Source organism: Nilaparvata lugens, unplaced genomic scaffold (genome assembly GCF_014356525.2).
Source record: "Nilaparvata lugens isolate BPH unplaced genomic scaffold, ASM1435652v1 scaffold284_1_2, whole genome shotgun sequence".
Classification (NCBI taxonomy): domain Eukaryota; kingdom Metazoa; phylum Arthropoda; class Insecta; order Hemiptera; family Delphacidae; genus Nilaparvata; species Nilaparvata lugens.
This window is the reverse complement of record NW_024090354.1, coordinates 1-11,109: the sequence shown is the minus strand read 5'-3', so window position 1 is coordinate 11,109 and position 11,109 is coordinate 1.

Sequence of the window (11,109 nt, the reverse complement as noted above, 5' to 3'; positions counted from 1 at the left end):
GGCTATTGTAGTATGCTAATATTTTTATAGCTTTATTAGATTTAATAAATTTTTAGATTGAACATTATTTTTTTGAAAAGGTAAATTGGTAGGCTATCACTCATTTTATTACATAAGTCACTATTAAAATCAGAATTCTTCTCAAATCATAACAAGAATGGCTTGAAATAGAAAACTTTTGCAGTGTAGGTTATCTTTAGTACGGTATTAAAACAGAACATACAGTATGGTATTTCTAACAATATTATTTTAAACGAAAATATGTGATCAATGATTATACTGCTAGCTTACTCAGTAAAGGATTTCAATATTTGGCCTGATCCAGTAACTTATATAAATCATTTTTATCTAATTGTTTCTACTCTTAACAAAGAGTTTGACACAATTTGAAAATTTGATGATTCAAGACTGTGAGCAATACAACTTACTCATAGGAAGTAAGTACCGGTAAGTAAAGTGTTCTTTATGGGTTATGGCTGATCGATACAGAGTAAATAATAATTTGTTGCAGAGTGAGATATCAGAGTTTTTTTATTTATATAATATGTAAGACCATGTCATATCATGAAAAATCTATGTATATTTTTCAATAGTGCTAATGAACCAATGATATGTCTATTGACGCTCTGGTAGGATACTACTTGAAAGATTTATTCTTGGTTACAACAGTAATAATATGAATAATATCCTGATACATGAGAATAAGGGTATGATCACATTGAATGGTTATGTGCAAATTTATGTCGAATCATGCATGACCTGAGAAACAAAATTTGAAAAATGCTATTGAAACACATTGTTTACACTGAACACAACCAAGTGCATGCTTACAGTGTGAGTGTTCCTTTTGCTCTTTTCAAAAATTGTACGTTTCTCATCTGCATGCTTGGTTATGCATAATTAAGCGCACTCTTGCACAAATTAATATTTATGATGGTCTCTTCTAACATGCAAAGGCTAGAGTCCCCCAGCTAAGTTAAGATTATCTGTTAAATGGCAGGGGTATCATTATAGCGCAATTAATAACCCAATTCAGTGTTGCTATAAATTTGTCATTTCATTCCTTGAACTGTTATTTCATATGCTTAAAATTTGAACATTTTCTGCTCATTTGGTTTTGAAAATCCTGATAAAACACAGATAAACACTGGAAATGCCAATTTCTAGCACACCTTCTAAGCCCTTTCAATAGCCTACATAACTAATACACCTCAAGTTACCTGTACCCTAAATTTTGTCCCAAACGTAAGAATTTTCTCTTGAATTTCTAAAAAGCTAAGAAAACGCTGGTAAGAGCAGAAAAATTGCCTATTTTGGGCGATATAGAAGTCAATAAGGTTTAGTTATTTTGAATTTCTAGACCCTATAACTGAACTTGTATCCAACATTTTTCTGTCAATTCTTGAAAAAGCGATTACCATATTGGTCATCTTTGAAATTTTTTTCAATTACGGTCTTAGTCACTACACCTCCGAGTTTACGGAGGTAGTGTGCCTGTAGAAGGTTGAACATAAACTATATTTCATTTTGATACGGTTACTTTGAAGTGAAAAAACACTCACTTTCTTTTGGTGTGACGACGAACATTTTGAGTTTCTGTTTGGCTTGAGAATGTACAACAGCACTAAACGGTCGTCGTTACACCAAAAGAATGTGTTTTTTCAGTTTAAAGTTATCAAAATACAATACATTGTAATAATATTGGTAAAAAATATGGATAATCAACAACGAATCAACTGAAACACGACTTTCTTACTTATCTGGGTGAGTAAATAGATTAATGGGTGAAAGAATGAGTGTCATTTTACTTCTACCTAATATAAAATATAATGTCAAAAACTAATATGTTCATACTTCATTCAGTTTTGAAGCTCTGCTATTCGAATTACAGCACTATCTTTAATAACTTCTGCTCTATCAATTACTCACAGTTGTGGGATCAGAGGAAACACATACCGTAATTCAATACACTACAGGGAGTTTTAATGATTCTAAACATTGAAGAAAGTATATAGGTACATACAGTTCAATTGAAATATTATTCATGATTGTAAATGTCATAATGTTAATAAAAAAATTATGGTGTTAAACTATACAGTTGATTTTGTAGACCTACCAGGGTGTAAAATCTGACAAAGCATTTATTGGAACGGTTCCACTTCGATGCTCGTTCCGTTACTATGTTGTCGCACAGACAGTAGTCTCTGTGACTATACTGATGACAAACCACTCTGTCTCAGACAGCACCGTATCGCGCATGCGTTAGCAACGGGTTTTTCCCGTTCCATTCAGTCAGATCTTTGAATGTAACGTTCTTTGTGATGATGGTTACCGAGCACTGTAACTGGAGCCAATCGTCATTCTATTTGATGAAGATATTATCATCCAATGATGATTTATCATTAAAATCAATATAATTATTATCATTTTATTTAATAAAAGGAAGAGTACTTTTGAAAAATATAATTAATAAAATATGACAGTTGTTATTTAACTGATGTTAAAAAACACTATAACTAAGATAGCATATTGTCATTTCAAAACAAAAACCAAACCCTCAACCTCCCCTTTTACATTTAAAACATAGATAAACATAACTTTTTGAAAAACCTCTAATCCCTTCCAGCATATTGCAATTTCAAAGCAAAATCCTAACCTATCTTTCCACCTTTGAAATATCAAAAAGCATAATTCTACCTGGACCCTAGCCCTTTCTAGCATATTGCAATTTTAAAGCAAAAACCTAACCCAACCTTATGGAACATTATTAAATATAATAAAACAAACCTAACAGTAACCCCTAACCCCTTCACATCCAATAATTTAGATTTCAAAGCAAAATCCTAACCCCCTAACCTATCCTTTCACATTTGAAACATCAAAAAACAACTCCAACTGCACCCTAGCCCCTTCTAGCATATTACAACTTCAAAGCAAAAACCGAACCTTTCCCAATAACACATTATTAAATATAACCTAAATAAAACCTAACATCTAACCCTTTCACATTAGGTTTTTTTGATTATATTCAATAATGTTTCATAAGGTTAGGTTAGGTTTTTGCTTTAAAATTGCAATATGCTAGAAAGGGCTAGGGTCCAGGTATAATTATGCTTTTTGATATTTCAAAGGTGGAAAGATAGGTTAGGATTTTGCTTAGAAATTGCAATAAGCTGGGAGGGATTAGAGGTTTTTCGAATAGTTATGTTTATTGATGTTTTAAATGTAAAAGGGGTGGTTAAGGGTTTGGTTTTTGTTTTGAAATGACAATATGCTGACTTAGTTATATTGTTTTTCAACATCAGTTAAATAACAACTGTTATATTTTATTGATTATATTTTTCAAAAGTACTCTCCCTTTTATTCAATAAAATGATAATATATTGAATTTAATGATAAATCATCATTGGATAATAATATCTTCATCAAATAGAATGTCGATTGCTCGGTAACCATCATCACAAAGAACGTTACATTCAAAGAACTGACTGAATGGAGTGGGAAAAACCCGTTGCTAACGCATGCGCGATACGGTGCTATCTGAGACAGAGTGGTTTGTGTAAAAGATTCCTCAAGATAACCTTAAAAATCAGTATCGTTTAACGCTTATTAATTCATACAATTTATTGTATCTTATTCCATATAATTTTTTGGGAATGCGTTAGATCATTCTAATAAATTAAACTTAGAAAACTAATATTCAAATTTTATTGTTCCTTTATAGTATATTATGTTGTCTTATTTTAAAAAAAATGGATAAAGAGGTGAGTTTTTGAAATAGTTTTTCTACAACATAACCTTAAAAAACAGTATAGCTTATTTATAAAATGCATACAATTTATTGTTTTCTAGGGGTTTTATTCCATATAATTATTTGGAACTAAGGTTTCTATCAGAATTCATATTCTTATTGTTATCTTGTTTATATAAGGGTGTGATCACATTAAATGCATTATTGTATGTGCCAGTAAAAGATTCCTCAACATAACCTTAAAAATCAGTATTGCTTAACGCTTATTAATTCACAATATTGTATCTTATTCCATATAATTTTTTGGGAATGCGTTAAATCATTCTAATAAATTAAACGGGGGCACTTTAGTTTATGGGCCGTGATATCTAGCATTGAAACCTACATAGAGCAATAGAGGAGGTCAAGACGAGATCAACCATGTATAATATTGTTGTCAATTTCCAAGGATTAGCTGAAAAAACATGGCTGAAAGTTCAAAATTTTTATTTTTAATAATTTTTTTATGGCTTCAATATGTTTTAAACTAGTGCAATCTCATGTCAAATTTGACGAGAAATCCAATGAAACTAATTTCAGGTTCGTAACTTCAGTAGTTTTTGAGATATTGCAAAAAATGTGCAGAAAATTCATTTTTTTTTGTTTAAAAAAGGTTAACTTGTTTTCATGATGATTAATAGGTATTTTTAACTATTGGATTTAGTGGAATCATAAATTTTAAAGGAAAAATGTTCAGTGACTTGATAGCCTGAACTCAAAATTGTTCGAGATATTTGGGAAAATAAAAAAAAAATGCACACTCAATACTCTTCAATTCTCATATTTAATTTTTTTTCATTACTTTTAGTGACTACTAAATTAGTTAAATCTCATTGGGATTTTTGCAGGGAATTCATTAAAATAGATTTGAGGTTAGAAAATTTTATAGATTATTAAGATATTTGGGAAAAATACAAGAAAATGTAGTATTTTAGCTTTAGAAGAGTTCAATATTTTCCTAACCCAAGCCTATCCCAACCTAAGCTTTTCCCAAACCCAGCTTCCCCTAACCTAAGCTTTACCTAATCCAAGCTTCTCCTAACCCAAGCTTCTCCTAACCCAAGCTTTTCCCAACCTCAGCTTTTTCCTAACCTAAGCTTTTCCTTATCTACATTTTTCTAACTCAAGCTTTCCCCAACCTAAGCTTTTCTTAGACCCAGCTTCCCCTAACACCTAAGCTTCTCCTAACTTAAGCTTTTTCTAATCCAAACTTTTCCTAACCCAAGCTTTCCCCAGACCCAGCTTCCCCCAGCCTAAGCTTTTACTAACCTTAGCTCTTTCCTTTCCTATGCTTTACCTAACCTTAGCTTTTCATAATCTAAGCTTTTCCTAACCTAAGCTTTTTCCTAACCTAAGCTTTTCCTAAGTTGAGCTCTTTCTAATGCAAGTTTTCCTAACCCATCTTTCCCTGACCTAAGCTTTTCTCAGACCCAGCTCCCCCTAACCTAAGCTTCTCCCAACCTGAGCTTTTCCTAACCTCAGTTTTTCCTAATCTAAGCTTTTCCCAACCTAAGCTTTTTTCCTAATATAAGGTTTTCCTAAACTAATATTTCCCTAACCTAAGCTTTTCCTGACCCTAGCTTCTCCTAACCTAAGCTTTCCCTAATCTAAGCTTTTCCTAACCTAAGCTTCCCCTAACCTAATATTTTCCTGATCCAAGCTCCTCCTAACCTAAGCTTTCTCCAATCTAAGCTTTTTCTAACCTAAGTTCTCCCTAGGTAGCAAAAAATGGAGTTGCAATATTTTTATTTGCCCAAATATCTCTAACAATTTTGAGTTTAGGCAATCAAGTGACTGGACATTTTTTCTTTAGATTTTATCATTCTACTAAATCCAATAGTTTAAAATACCTATCAATCATCATGCAAACAGGTTCACCTCTTTTAAACCCAAAATTTGCACTTTTTCGCACATGTTTTGCAATATCTCAAAAACTACTGAAGTTACGAACCTGAAATTAGTTTCATTGGATTCCTATTCAAATTTTACATAAGATTGCACTAGTTTTAAACATATTGTAGCCATAAAAAAATTAATAAAAATTTTGAACTTTCCCCCATGTTTTTTCAGCTAATCTTTAGAAATCGACAACAATGTTATACATGTTTGATATCTTCTTGATCTCTCAAGTTACTATATGATCTAGAAAAGAGAAAATTCAATTTATGTGCCATAGTACATACAATGACTAAACAATAATATTTTGGGAATATAGTACTAAGTTTAAAAGATAGGAATTATAGGCCTAGTCTGTATCAAAAAATGTTAGAGATGATATGAGTCAAACTTATAAAGTTGTTTAACCATTGATCAGGCACATATTTTTCATCAAACACATAATTTATTATCAAATTTTTGGAATTTTTTTTTATTCAATGATAAATTTTGCCAGCAAATCACCTCAAAAGAACTGTCATTTAAAAATATAGGCTACAAGTCAACTGATCAATAGTTAGATCAAAGTATTCAATTGATACGGTTATATTGAAGTTCCATAGAGTTGATTCTGCCTATTCGAGTGCTTCTGAGAGCAGCTGAAAATGTTCATTGTTTTATATTGATAGATTTAGCAAAATTCAATCAATAAAGCTGTACACTTTACTATAGATAGACAGTTGAAAAATGAAATCTCTGTATTGTTTTCAGAGTTAAACTGCTTTCCAGAGTATGGAGTACCATGTTTGTAAGTATACAAATTAATTATTATTGAACGAAAATCCAAAGTTAAATGCTGTGAACCACCCCGAAGACTTCTGCTACTGCAAATATTGACAACAGGGTTAACAGCATTAACTTGGGATTTACATTTAATAATAATTATTCATTGAAGACCATTTGAATAAATGCAATTTCTCATCTATTTCCATCTGTTTATAAATTATTTCTTCTTTTATGTTCCTAGAATCTCAATTGTTGAGTTGAGTCTAAACTTTGTTATGAAATCCCAATTATTTTACATGAAAAAACTTGTGCTAAACCATTAACAGACACTGTAAACCTATGAACTACACTGAACCTATAAAAATGTATGTGCCGGCTTCACATCAAAGTTATCAAAAAATTATGTTGATTCATTGAATAATGTATAATGTAACAACATTTAGTTTTTGATAAATATTCCAGTCACCATTTACATTGGTGCTTGCAATATTGTAGTTCTGATCTTTTAATATATTATTTTGAGTGGAGTCCAGAACCATTTTTTTTTCATGCAAAATTAACTTGTGCTAGATACAAAGTGGTCCAAAACCTCGTATGTTCTGTCTATTTTCTTGTTTGCAGCTATTTTTGCCAATTCCAGTAATCAGACAGATAAATTTGCTCTCGTCTTTTTTTAGATTATGAAAATCTGAATAAAATGATATCATTCGGAACTCTCTATCTCCAATGAGTACTGAGTTAAGATTTTTCAAAAATGAGTGATGTTTAAAGAAAAAATCAATTCTGATGAAATTTAGTTTTTGATCAACAATATCTTCTGATTGTTACACATTTAGATGTATAATTCAAAATCACTCTGGGCGTATTTTTATGCTCTACAATCTCATATAGATTTCCTGGTACATTATTTGACAAAAATGTTCCTTGTATTTTGAAAAACACCCAATTTCCAGCTTCAACCATCATCACCAACTAAATTGTCCTCACATTGATATTTATCACGATGATATAATATCATAAGATTATGTTCTTTGAGAATCACCCATTAGATGCACTTCCTTTCAGTATTTCCTAGTGGAGAGACGCGCATAAGGACACCTCAAGTATCAAAATTCCAAACACTTATAACTTTTGACACAATGCTCAGATTTCATCGTACTGCACTTCATTCTTCTCGGCTCGTCGAGGCGGTCCCAAATCATGCATCATAAGTCAAATTCTGTCGGAAAATGGAATATTTATTGCTTAGTGTACTTGATTCCATAGTCCAATACACAAAAAATGACCAATTTCTATATTCAAAGCTATGTATCTCGGTAACCCGTTATTTTAGAAAAAAATTACTTTGTCTTGAAATGTACAATAGAATCTTCTCTTTCATTTGCTGTAAACGGTTTATAGAAAAATATGTTCGTGAAATAAGGTTGATCAAATAACATTTGATACTATTTTTGGTAATATGACACTTACTGATCTTCTAAAACTCATAATTGATTTTCGAAACTAGATTTTTCTTGAAATTTTTCATGATAATATCAAACACCCAATTTTGAAAATTCAATAAATATTTTTTTGTTTTCATGTCTTATAATTTTCATTCACTTCATAATTTTACTTTCATTTCAGGTGGGAAAATCGCAAAGGTAGTCATTAACAGACTGGAAGATAAATCAACATCTAGACCACAAATCAAAGTTCAGGTAAAATATATTTTCAAAAATACATTCAAATTTGAATATTCATTGTTTCAGGTAAGAGGTAATAGATATTATTCTCAAACCTAGCATGTGTTGGTGTTGTATGTGAAACATTTGACTCTCTACTCGAGGAAACTAATATTGTTTTACAATTATTTTCATAAATGTAAAATGAACATTTTTTAGAGAATACTAATGCATGCAAATATTTCCAAATTGGGGTAAATTGTGAGATTTTTAAAGCCTTGAAATAGTTGTAAGTACATCTGGGTGAAACTCCAGGCACAAATGTGGGTCAGGAGGCTGAGTCGGGCGCCGGGCGCCCTAGAGTCAGTTTGGCGTCCCCTCTCTCAGCGGAAGGACCTACAAAAATGCCAGGAGTGGAACTCTTGTAGGTCACGAGTTTGTGGGTGGAGAGGCCAAAACTCACCACTGCTCAAAGAAGGGCGGCCATTCAGGCAAAACTTCTTGAAAGAGGTGAGGCTTTTGACCCTGCAGATTTTCGGAGGGGCAAAAAGAAAAACCCAAGATACCAGAGATGGGCGAAACCCCTGGCACAAATGTGCCAGAATCAGAAGTTCACTTGCGACTATTGCAGATACATCAACGGACAATGCGGTGGCTGAAGTGATCCCGCATATTGTTGAAGTGCTGAATAAGCTGGACAGTGTAATTTCGGATAATAGTGACCTAAGGAAAACGCTCAAAGATATAAATCAGATGAGAATGAGTTGATGGCGAGGCTTCTGAAAGTAGAGAAGAATGAAAGGAAGGAGCATTTTAATGACTCATTAGTGTATGAGGAATGGGCTGAGAAAGAGAATAGAATGTTGAAAACTAGTATTGAGGTCCTAGAGGTGGAAATAAAACTATTGAAAGATGACCTGTTGAACAAAACTGCGATAATTGACTTGATAAATAATCAAAATAAGTCAATGGGATGAGTAAACGATTTTAGTAAGCCTATTGTAAACAATCCTGAAAATGATTTTATTAGGCCAAGAAATACGAATAAATCTAAAACTTTTTGTATAGAGAATAATGCAGATTTACTCTGCTTTCTATGGAGGATTTGTCAGCTTCTGCATGTGAGACGTATGTAAATGAATACATGATGGGAGCAGAGGTCCACCAGTGTAAACTGCCAGTGAACTGACAAAAAAAATAGAAAACAGAAAAATGAGACCGGTAGGAACTACCGGTAGGAAGAAGAAAAGATTGACAGTTTTATCCGATAGTCAAGGAAAAGAACTAAGCAAATACCTGACTAATAAAGGAGATGAATTTGAAATTTTTGTATATTCGAAACCAAGAGCAAAACTCAAGCATATAGTTCAGGACGGTTTCAAGTTTATCAGTGGTTACACAGAAGAGGATTTTGTTGTTGTGATGGGGGGAACTAATGACTGTCATCGTAATGAACCCTATCAATTGTCTGTACTCGAGGGAATAGAAACACTTTCAAAATGGAAGCTGAAAACTAACATTCAGGTTTACAGTATTCCTCATAGATACGATGCACCTGAACTCAACAGAGATATCTTTCATGCTAATTCCATTCTATCAAAGACTTTGAATGATTACAAGGGTGAACCGGGTCGTAACTACAAGGATATAAACTGCTTGCTCAGGAGATGGCATTTTACCAAGCATGGTCTTCATCTAAACAGGAGAGGAAAGGCGGTGTTAGCAAATCATCTACTGGCATAGGTCACAGAGCAGATCAACGGAAGCAGCTCCACGGAAATCAGTGCAAATAAAACGCTTCACGACTTGTCACAAGACTCTTCCATCCGAGAAAAGCCAAGAGAAAGCTGTTCAAGAGAAACTGAAATAAATAATAGCCAACATTTTAATGAGAATGGTGATTTTTTAGGCTTTTAGCGAATCAACAGACATTGAAAGATAGGGTCTCCAGGTGTTCTAGTTATATCTCCACTTCAAAAACTTATGTGAATACCACAGTACTGAAAATAAATCACCAAAATGTACAATACCTGATTTGCAAAATTGATTAAATTGAATATAATAAGTCCTTAATGAGGAAGATTATGAAATATGTGTTTTAACTGTACATGGCTTTAATCAGCATGAACTTCTGACATTGAAAATCTCCAATTATAGATTAGTAAGTAGCTTTTGCAGGGAAGCACACAAAAGTGGAGGTGTATCAATCTACTGTTAAAATAATATCATTGAGATGACAAAAATTGGTTGGGTAAATAATTTGAGTCAGGAATTGGATTTTGAGGCTGCCGGCAGCTTAATCAGTAACATTGGCCTATTGGTTATTGGACTCTATAGGTTGCCAAAGGGTAATATAAATTTGTTTTTGGATAAACTCGATTATCTTTTGAGTAAGGCTTCAGAAAAATACAAAAAAATAGTAGTACTGGGTGACTCAGCTACTCAAATGTTGAACAACTCACTTTGACAAAGTTCTATTTCTGAATTAACAGGTAATTCTAAACAACATAAAGGTTAAATAAATTTAAAATAACTTTAAAAATAAAGTTTTATTAAAAGCAATAGATATAATGTTTGTAAACTTGTATTCTTTATTAGTTGGCAATCGATGACGTGTCTTGCTTTGAAGCTGTAGGCATTTACTTCAGGTACTTCGCTCAGGCGATTCTATCAGAATGGTAAAGTCTGGCTAATGTTAGGAGTGTTTGTCTGCTGTTGAAAGTTTTTCTAAATAATTGAAATTTAAGATGTTTTATTTGTGATCTAAATGTTTTTATAAAGTTTATTGATGTTATTGAACATATATGAAATGTAGATTTCAATTTTTCTTTTCATTTTGTGTTGAATTTTCCGTTTAATGTTGAAAGCCTTAAGCCTGCCTTGAAACCTGTAAACTAAGGATAAATACAATTAATTTATAAGTTGTGTATTTTGATCTTGACTTGAAACAATAATTTCTGAGTTTTTGTGAAAGCTTTTGAATCTATTTTGATG